This window comes from Humulus lupulus, chromosome 7, assembly GCF_963169125.1.
Source record: "Humulus lupulus chromosome 7, drHumLupu1.1, whole genome shotgun sequence".
Classification (NCBI taxonomy): domain Eukaryota; kingdom Viridiplantae; phylum Streptophyta; class Magnoliopsida; order Rosales; family Cannabaceae; genus Humulus; species Humulus lupulus.
This window is the reverse complement of record NC_084799.1, coordinates 163,757,789-163,769,015: the sequence shown is the minus strand read 5'-3', so window position 1 is coordinate 163,769,015 and position 11,227 is coordinate 163,757,789.

The window sequence follows — 11,227 nt, the reverse complement described above, 5'->3', positions numbered from 1 at the left end:
ACCTAATCCACAAATAAATAAAATTGTGACAAATGTCATGCTCCTAACAGATTTTGGTGAAGACTAAGTCTTATATTTACCTTATTTTATCATTAAAATAATAATTCCTTAATAATCATGCATATGACGAATGTCATAATCCTATTGGCTCTATCTAAACCTTAGGAATAACCATGCTCATGACAAGTGTCATATTCTTATTGGCTCTATCTAAACCTTAGGTTATAATAATTGTCATATTAATAACCAACAATATTAATCAAACCTTATGTTATAATTAATATTCTTTGTTATCCAGATTTCCGGATAGCGTTTAGATGGATATCCTCGGGGAAGCAGAATTATCAAAGTCTTTCACGGAAGGTGACCAGAGCTCGCGGATGGACAGAAAGGCTTCGCCTCTCCCGTTTAGTGTCCGGCTTACTCTTTCAAGCAAACGCGACACGGAAGCTCGTCAACTCTCCCGGACTCCCGAGGGGATATCTTTCGAGGAGGCTCCTTCCAGGAGAAGCTCTTCAGGTTGCCTTCGCGAAAACAGTTCCGTGCCTCGCACGGAACAAGACCAAGCGGTCGAGTCATGGAGGAGGCATAGTTGGAATGATATCCGCCTAACACAGGATCCCGCCTGACACGCCCGACAGGTCAAGGCCGCACACATCCCAGCACGCCTAAAAGTACCATTTCGCCTACTGTTCCGCTGACAACTTGGAAAAGACGGCTGCCTTTGTGCATTCCCCATACTTTCACGTAAATATACCCACATAGAGCCTGGTAGCCAGGCGACTAGGGTAATTGTATCCCCTATTTATGGCTGGTGTAATTAAGACTCATGTGGGTAGAGAAAAACCCTAATCCAAAACCCTAGCTATAAAGACCCCCTCATTTTACGATAGGGGGGACGGCCAAAAAATTACAAAGCATAAACTCTGCTGAAATCTCTCTAGCTTCATCTTCTTCAAGAGAACCCGAGAGAAACATTGTGAGTTTGTGAGGGTCTTATACACCAGCCATTTCACTGTAATCCACTACAAGTCTAATAACATCGACTCGTGGACTAGGGCTCGTTAACGCTTGAACCACGTAAAAAACCTGTTTGTTTATTTATATTTCCGCACTTCTACAGTTCTTACCTTTTTATTATTTTGTTTGTATTCGTTTCCGAAAAACTCGGTAAACATTCTTAAACTATAGGTTAAACTTATAAAATCTACAAGTGCTACTACGAGTGTCCAACTAAGTCCCGGCTTGAACCAAAATCCACAGTCATAAACATACTACAACTACTACTAGCTATTACTATTACTACTACTATCTAACTATCTAAGTAAAGTTCTTGGACTCTACAATTCTCCCCTACTAAAAAGAATTTCGTCCTTGAAATTTACTTACCAAATAAATCCGGATACCAGCCTTGCATGTCCTCCTCCAACTCCCACGTTGCCTCTCGTTCAGAACTATTACTGCATAGGACTTTGACTATTGGAATACTCTTGGACTGTAACTGCTTCACCCCTCTATCCAGGATGCTAACCGGTCGTTCCTTGTAACTCAAGCCGTTTTGGAGTGCTATCGTATCGTACTTGAGGATGTGAGATGGGTCTGACACATACTTGCGTAGCATTGAGATGTGGAACACGTTGTGGCTATCTGCTAGTGCTGGCAGTAGGGCTAGTTTATATGCAACTGCTCCCACTTTGTCCAATATCTCAAAAGGACCTATAAATCAGGGACTAAGTTTGCCTTTCTTCCCAAATCACTTCACACCTTTCATAGGAGATATCTTCAGGAAGACTTGATCTCCGACCTTGAATTCCACATTGCGTCGCTTGGCATCCGCATAGCTTTTCTGTCGGGTTTGAGCAGCAATCATATGCTGTCTAATTAGCACTACTGCTTCTTGAGCTTTTCTAACAGCTTCGGGACCGAGAAGCTGCCTTTATCCTACCTCGTCTCAGTGTAGCGGAGATCGAAACCTTCTTCCATAAAGCAACTCATAAGGTGCCATCCTGATCGTTGACTGGTAGCTATTGTTGTAAGAGAACTCTATCAGCAGCAAGTACTTATTCCATGATCCTTCGAAATCAAGTACACAAGCGCGAAGCATATCCTCTAAAATCTGAATCGTACGCTTGGACTGCCCGTCTGTCTGAGGATGAAAAGTTGTACTAAGACTTAACTTAGTACCCATAGCTTGTTGTAGACTTCCCCAAAATCTCGATGTAAACACCGATCCTTTATTCAACACTATTGTCTTGGGGATTCCATGCAACCGTACTATCTCTTGGACATAGATGTCTGCATATTGGTTTGCTGTATATGAAGTCTTAACAGGCAGGAAATGAGCCGACTTGGTTAGTCTATCTAATACTACCTAAGTGGAATCATGCTGCTTGTTCGTTCGTGGCAACCCTGTCACGAAATTCATGGCTATATCGTCCCATTTCCATTCTGGTACGTTAAGCAGTTGCAATAAACCTGCAGGCCACTGATGCTTTGGTTTCACTTGCTAGCATACTAGACACTTAGACACAAATTCTGCTATGTCCTTCTTCATCCCTGGCCACCAATACATTGCCTTGATGTCGTGTGCCATCTTGGTCGACCCTGGGTGAACTGAGTACGGGGTACTGTGCGCTTCTTCTAGAATCGTCATCTTAATCCTTTGATCATTTGGCACGCATACCCGATTTTTATATCTCAATAATCCTTGACTTGATATTGAAAAATCTGTGGCCTTGCCTTCTCTGACTGCATCCATTTTTGTCGCTAGTGTGTCGTCATGCCCTTGCCCAATCCGTATATCTTCTAGCAGATTTGATTAGATAGACAAATTAGCCAGCTTACCGACAACTATTTCTATTTCTGCATTGATCAGCTCCTGTTGTAGCGGCTTTTCTATTCCTGCTAGCGCTGCTAAACTTCCATAACTCTTCCTACTTAGCGCATCGGCAACTACATTTTCCTTTTCCGGGTGGTATAGGATTTCGCAGTCATAACCCTTCACTAGCTCTAACCACCTGCGCCGCCTTCTGAGTGAAGAAGTACTTTAAACTTTTGTGGTTCGTATAAATCTTGCACCATTCTCCATAAAGATAATGGTGCCAGATTTTCAATGCAAAGACCACTGCTGCCAACTCCATATCGTGCGTTGGATAGCGTTGTTCGTACTCCTTCAGCTGTCTTGAGGCGTAGGCTATCACCTTGTCATTCTGCATCAGCACGCAACCTAACCCTTGCTTCGACGCATTGCAGTAGACTACGAACTTATCATTGGGTGTCGGTACACAAAGTACTGGTGCTGAGCAAAGCTTATCCTTAAGAAACTGGAAGCTTTCTTCGCATCTATCATTCCAGTTGAATCTTTGCTGTTTCTGAGTTAGGTTGGTGAGCGGAGTGGCTGTCTTAGAAAAGCCTTCTACGAACCTCCTATAATAACCTGCTAATCCTAGAAAACTCCTTACTTCGGATGCGTTCATTGGTCTTGACCAATCCTTCACAGCCTCTACCTTTGATGGGTCTACTGCAGCTCCGTCCTTGGATATAATGTGCCCGAGGAACTCCACTTGCGAAAGCCAAAACTCGCATTTATTGAACTTGGCATAGAGTTGATGCTCCTTTAGTCGTGACAAAATCAATCTCAAATGTTCCTCGTGCTCTTCTTCATCCTTGGAGTATACTAAGATGTCGTCGATGAACACTACGACGAATTTATCTAAGTAGTCCTTGAAGACCCTATTCATCAAGTCCATAAACGCGGCTAGAGCGTTGGTAAGACCGAAATACATAACTAAGAACTCATAATGCCCATAACGAGTTCTAAAAGCTGTCTTAGGAATATCTTCTCCCCGCACCTTCAGCTGATGGTACCCGAACCGTAAATCAATCTTTGAAAATACAGTCGCACCTTGGAGTTGATCAAACAAATCGTCAATCCGGGGTAGCGGGTACTTATTCTTGAATGTTACTTTATTTAGCTCATGGTAGTCTATGCACATCCGCATACTTCCATCCTATTTCTTCATGAATAGCACCGGTGCTCCCCATGGCGAATGGCTCGGTCTAATGAAACCCAAATCTAGGAGTTCTTGTAGCTGCGTCTTTAACTCCTTGATTTCTGTAGGTGCCATCCGGTATGGTTCCTTGGAGATAGGCTCGGTGCCCAGTACTAATTCTATCGTGAAGTCAATTTCCCGAGTCGGCGGTAACCCTGGCAAGTCATCGGGAAATACCTCTGGGAATTCTCTTACAATACGGACGTCTCCAACCTTAAGTGGTGTTTCCTTTACCACATCCGTGATGCTGGCTAAGAATGCTTGACACCCTTTTTCTATCATTCTTTGGGCTTTGAGAGATGATATTAGTGGTGTATGTAGTCCTGAAACTTGTCCCATGAAACATAATCTCTGGCTGTCAAGAGTCTCAAACATCACCTTCTTGTTTTTGCAGTCGATGGTTGTGCCATGCCGTGCTAGCCAGTCCATGCCTAGTATCACGTCAAAGTCCTTGATCTCTAGTTCTATCAGGTCTCCTTCTAATTCTACGTCCTCAATCTTGATCGGTACGCCTCGTACTATCCGTGATGATAGAACTACTTTTCCTGAAGGCAACTCGGTTACAAACCTAGTTCTAAATCTTTCACAAGGTTTGTTTAGTTTTTCTATCATTCCTAACGAGATATATGAATGAGTGGCTCCCGAATCAAATAATACATAACATAATTTATTGAGGATAGAAACCTGACCTGTGACCACCTTATTGCTAGCATCAACCTCTCCTTGGGTTAAGGCGAATACCCTGGCAGGAACCATCTTGTCTTCCTTTTTCCCTTCTGGCTTGAGCTGGGGACACTGCCTCTTTTGGTGACCTTCCTGACCACAGTTGAAGCATCCCTTGGTGTTTGCACGACATTCACTAGGATTTTTCTTCTGACACTTAGCACATTGCGGGTATTCTACATAACCTGACCTACTACCTCCATTATTTGTCCGTGCCCTTTTATCGCTGTCAGACTGTTTGTTGTCAGGATGACTTCTTTTTTTACTGTTATTGTTGTTGTTACTGGACTGATTGTGGTTGTTGTGGCTGGACTGATTACTGCTGCTATGGTTTTTGTTCCGACTAGTCTGAGGTTGATTCTGCTGTCTAGGCTCAGGCTTACTGGCTTCTTCTTTACTAACATTAGCCTGCAGCCTTTCTACTTCTATTGCTGCCTCTAGAACGTCAGCATAAGTAGTGTTTCCTGGGTTTGCTAACTTAACCCCTAGCTCGATCTTTGGTCGAAGTCCTCTAACAAACTTAGACACCCTCAGATAGTCAGTTGGAACCATTTTCGGTGCGAACTTATCCAAACGGTCGAACTGCCGAGCATATAATGCCACTGATAAACTTCCTCGCTTCAAGCCAGCAAACTCCTCAACTCTTGAAGCGAGTACAACTGAATTGTAATACTTTTTGTGGAACAGCTCCACAAATTGAGTCCAAGTCATGTCGGCAACATCATGTGTCTGGTGGACTAAATCCCACCATATCCTGGCATCTTTCTTGAGCAAGGACGAAACGCAGGATATACGGTCCGCATTGCTGAGGTTCATGTGCGTCAGAATTGGCTCCACATTTCTTAACCACTCTTCTGCCTCGAAGGGGTCTGTAGTCCCTTCAAAGTTTGGGGCATGTTGCTTACGAAACCGCTCATAAAATGGCTCTATGTGTTGTACTGGATACGACGCATAATTCGCCACCAGCCATCCCTCGTATGGACCAACTTGTTGGGGTGCTGAGGCCATTTGCTGTGGCTGTGGCTGCGGCGGAGGCTGAGTTTGGGGCTGAGCCTGTTGTCGTTGTTGCTACAATAGTTCCTCAATTTGTTGTCACAGTCTAGCGATCTCCGTAGTGTTGTCAGCTGGTGGCGGCTGGTAGTAGCACACACTCCCCTTCTGCGAACCGGAGGGGCTTCATTGTTCACCGGAGCAGCATTTGAGGCATTTCTGTTGGTGCAAGCAGATCTTCTGAGTGACATTGCAGCAGAGTTCTAACAATTGAGAGGAACATGTCAGAACTTCACCCTAATAGGCTCTAAGGCAAAAACTTAATCTAAACAAACATATCTCGGACCTATTGATTATGACTTCTTATGAAAATTATATAAGTCTTCTTTATTATTAGAGTGGGTTTCTATACTTAGAAAAACAAGCCATCTTTATTTTCTAAGTCTGTTTCTAATCATCCTATATGACTTAATTCTCAGGCTCGAAACTCATCTTTGTTCCAAAGTTAAATATATTGAGGGAGGGCTGGGATCAGTAAAATCGTTCCCACTACTATGGCCCCCTAACTCTCAATATAGAAACTTTGTTCATTGATTTGTATCCACCCTCACCGAACTTAGTCATTATTTATTTTGTTTATTATTTATTATGATTGCGAAAGAAAATCAAACTCATACATGTTAACAAAATAACATTGATATTAATTTGGAAAATAAAGTTTTCACTATTTACAACCATAAAAGAAAAAAAATAATAAATAAAAACAAACAATGAAACTAACTATTCTAAAAATCAGGATCTTCTATATCCGATCCTTCATCTAACATAACATCTTCTATCTCCTCTGTAATGCTCCGAAATCTCCGATATGGTTTAATGGCGGGAATAATAGGCCGGGAGGGCCATACTTGTTTAATTATGTCATTAATTGATAAAATGCATGTTTATGTGAATTATATTATAATATGATGTTAAATGCATGCATGTGGGTCCACATTTCATAATAGGGGAATTTTGGTAATTTGGCCCATTGAGGGCGTAATTGTGTATTTTGGGTGCATGTTTGTGATTAATTGATAAGGCCACATTATAATGTGGATTTGTTCGAGATATTCGGCATGAGACGATCTTGAGTGCAAACTTTCGGTCTAGTCATAACAGGTTTAAGTTCGAGGCCCGGGATGAGTCTCGGGGTGATTTTAATGATTAGAGCGTTGCCGGGAATTAAAGGGTAACAGGATATAAATTATTTGTGTTTGTGATTATTGAGAATAGCGGGAATTGGAGAGCGTTAATTATGATTAACGAGATAGGTTGGAAAGGACAAGTTTGCCCTTGGGAGCCTTTAGAAATCTTTAATTGACCTAGGGGTATAATGGTCTTTTTACCCCTAGGATAGATATAAACTGAGTTAAGTTGTAGAATTGAAGAGAAAACAAAGTGTGATCAAGAGCTTACCCGTACCTTCCTTCTCCTTCATCCTCTTTGTGATTTTTGAGCTCTTGTTGAGGATTCTAGCTTGGGAAGTAGACCTTGGGAGTTTGGGAGAGTGTTCCACCATTGAAGAGCATCACAACTTGAATTTGAGGTAAGTTTCTAGCCATTAGTTTCCATGTATGCTTTGTTTTGATGTTTAGTTTTAGCTCATGATTTTGTTGTGGATAGTTGGAATTGATGGAAGTTTTGGTTGGGATTTAACTTGGGTTTTGATGACGGTGTGATATAGATCCAGTTTAGGGGTTGTATTGGATATTTGAGAGGTGTTTGAGCTTGGTTTGAAAGGTTGGTTCCAAGGAAAAATGCAAGGGAAGAAAAACCAGGGTATTGGCTGAACTGGGGCCGAAGGGCTGCGGCGCTTGAGGCAGAGGCGTGAGGGGATTGTTTCTGTTTTGGGGAAGGGCTGCGGTGCTTGAAAGTCATTTTGGCCAAAAATGTGTTTTTGACTTAGGGATGCAAACCTTAGGCCTCGGGATCGATCCTACTACCCGGTTTAGTGGGATTCGATGTCCCGGAGGCTAGGTCTTGGTCCGGAAACATTTTATTACAAAATTTATTGATGGAATCCCATAATTGGTTATGACCAGGTGACTGTTAAGGAACAAAAATGTTGATCGTTCTCAAGGGTCGTTCTTATTATATTTCTCACTCGAACTCGAGGTAAGAAAACTGCACCCCATATGTGACATGCATGATTATTATTGAGGCATGTTGATGGTGTAAATGTGGACATGGATTGATTATTGAATGCTTAGCAAATCTTGCTCACTTGTGCATGGTACTGACTAATTAGTTAGATTTGGCAAAGGTGTCAGTATCAACTGTGAAGCTGTGACTCATTAGTCAGGTTCGGCAGTGGTACTGGGCACTGGTCACATAGTGTTGACTTATAAGTCAAGACGGCCTTAGCGTGTTCAACGCAAGCCAATAAAGATTAGATCTGCATTGGATGACTCAAAGAGCATTAATGTCGGACCGACCTCAAGTTCGATGAATACTTTAAGTGCTTGTGTGACTTACCCATCAGTCACTCATCTGTTAAGTTAGAGACTTACCCATCAGTCTCTCATCTGTTTAAGGCTTGCGGCTTACCCAGCAGCCACTCTTCTGTTTAAATTAGTGACTTCCTTGTCAGTCACTCAGTATAGTTTACTAGAACCTCAAGTGATATTCACTCATCTGTTTAAGAGCTATAAGCTCTGTGTGATTATCATGATAATCATTTGATAATGTTTGTGTACAATATTGTGTTTTCATGCTGGGCTTTGGCTCATGGGTGCTATGTGGTGTAGGTAAAGGGAAAGAAAAGCTCACCCAGCCTTGAGTGGAGAGCTTAGGTGGTGATGTGTACATATGCGGTCGCTTGACCACCACGACTAAGGAGTTCTCAGAGGAACTAGGGGGTTTACCCTATTTTTGCCGTTTAGGTCGGCGGGTTTGTAATTTTGAAATAGTAATGACCTTTTTGAGTTGTAAATAACTTGTAAATGTTCTTGTGGGCCCATGAACAATTTTATGTATTAAATAAAACATATCCTTTCCTTTTGTTGGTTTTTTCACCTTAGCCTGTTAATAACACTTAGAACAAATTTTTTAACCAAAGGACTCGGGTAGCGGGTCAAATTTCTGGTTCACCGTTCACTGTAGCAGTTTTGGGGTAACCAGGGCGTTACATCCTCATAGTCCTCATTATCATGTGCCTCAAAATGCCCTTGAGGAAGGTTCTTAGAAATTCTATGCTTTTGCTCATTTGTAAACTGAAACTCCATTTTTGAAGTGAACCTAATTAAGAGAAAATAATATCTCATCGCTATCGACAATTCGTCTTCATTATCCATTGTCTCCCATATCTCCTCTAAGGCTGCAATTATGGTACGATAATCTCTAAATAGTCTTATTACTAAAACGTATTGCTCTGTTGCTCTCATTATGATCTGCTTAGATTCTTGGAGATGACCTATTTCTCTGTGGAACAAAACCAGCCTCCGAGTGATTCTTTCTAGCACTCCTACGGTGTTTCTCGGTTCTCTAATTCTTTTTAAAGCCTTAATGGCTCGGATATCCCCATAGGTTAATGCTCCGTTCATTCTTAACTGAAACATAAAGGCTACAATCATTAGCTATATATAAACATAATAACTATAATCATACATACTTACTTGGCGGTCAGATTTAGAGCTTTAAGTGTGTATCGAGGAGAACTTCATGCGGATGAACCGTTTCTCTGATACCAACTATAATGACCCAACTATTCTAGACCTTGGACCATTAAAAACTACTATACTAATCATAAGAAAACATACATATTAAATAACCATAACTTTATTATAAACGGTAAAGTAAAGGTTAAATACATAAAAATTCATTTAGGATATGGGATCCCATTGTTTTGAAAATAAAACAAAACATAACTTAAATAAATTGGTTACAAAATTAAGTGCGGAAAAATAATAAATAGAAATCATAACTAAAAGACTAAAAAAAAAACTTCATCCTTAAATCGTACGCGTAGTCCACCGATTCCATCTTGCCTCAATACACATCCCCAAGCTGCCAAGAACCTTCCCGCCGCCAAAACTATTTTCCTACACATATAAAACATAAAGGAATGAGCCTAATGCCCAATAAGAAAAATCTACTACAAGCATGAAACATATACATACACATAAACTATAAACTATAAACTGTAAACTATAATCATATGACTATATAAATACAACATCTATTCAATGGCCATCATACTTCTTAGGACTTGCTAGCTAAGCAATCATATGCCCATAAATTTACGGGGCTAGTTATCTAAACATGTCACATAAATTCATGGGGCTCGTTATCTAAACAATCATATGCCCAAGGATCTACTACCAGGACTTGTTATCTAAACAAGTTATTTATTTGTTATCTAAACAAATTATGTGATTGTTATCTAAACAATTCATATACTAAAACAACTAAAAACATATCGTACTTATAACATATATCAACAACATAAAAGCATACAAATCTACCCTATTTTCCTTACCAAAAACCAGAATGTGAGAACAAGATCGGGAATTTGGAACACTCCTAAAAACCATAATAGAGAGGTGAGTATACTAAAGAAAAGAGATGAGAAGAATGAACTATACCATCGAAAAGATACTTACCAATAAGAGATCTCAAGTTCGAAGAACTTAGATGCCTAACCAAGAATAGAGAAGACTGAGTTAGGATTTGAGTAGAGAAGAACTATAAGATTAATACAGAAAGGAACTAGAATTAGGAATACCTTGAATGTTTCTATGACCGAACTACACCTCAAAACCGAAATACACTATTAACCTTACTTCCCAAGTGTTTATTAAGCTTGTAATGATTAAGCTTATAACCCCAAACCAAGTGTTTATCACTCTATAGTCTCACTAGCATCTGGAAGGCTCTGATCAATGCTTGAAGAATGAATGAAAAGGCTTGGTGCTAGGTCCTATTTATAGAGTTATAGGAATAAAAATCTTCTTTTTGGCTTTGAATAAAAATAATGAATTTAATTGAAAATATTTGAATATTCTTCAGCCAAAGGCTTAGGACTTAGTCAAATTGTTCAGAGAGACGTTTAAGGAGTCAAAGCTTGATTTTAAAAATAAAAATAATAAAAACAAATAGAATCTTAACTTCTAACTCCCTAAATCTCACAACTCTAAACTCACATGCAGTAAAATCAACATATCTAGAGCTTTAGGACTCGGATTTAAACTATCTTTATACCGTTAGAAAGCTAATTAAATTATATACAACTTTCTAGAAATAATATTTTTCGAAATTCATAACATAACTGGGTCAAAAATAGGTCGGAAGTTACAGTACCCTAAAGTTACGAAAAATTTATTTACAACCTAATCCACCAATAGATAAAATTGTGACAAATGTCATGCTCCTAACAGATTTTGGTGAAGACTAAGTCTTATATTTCCCTTATTTTATCATTA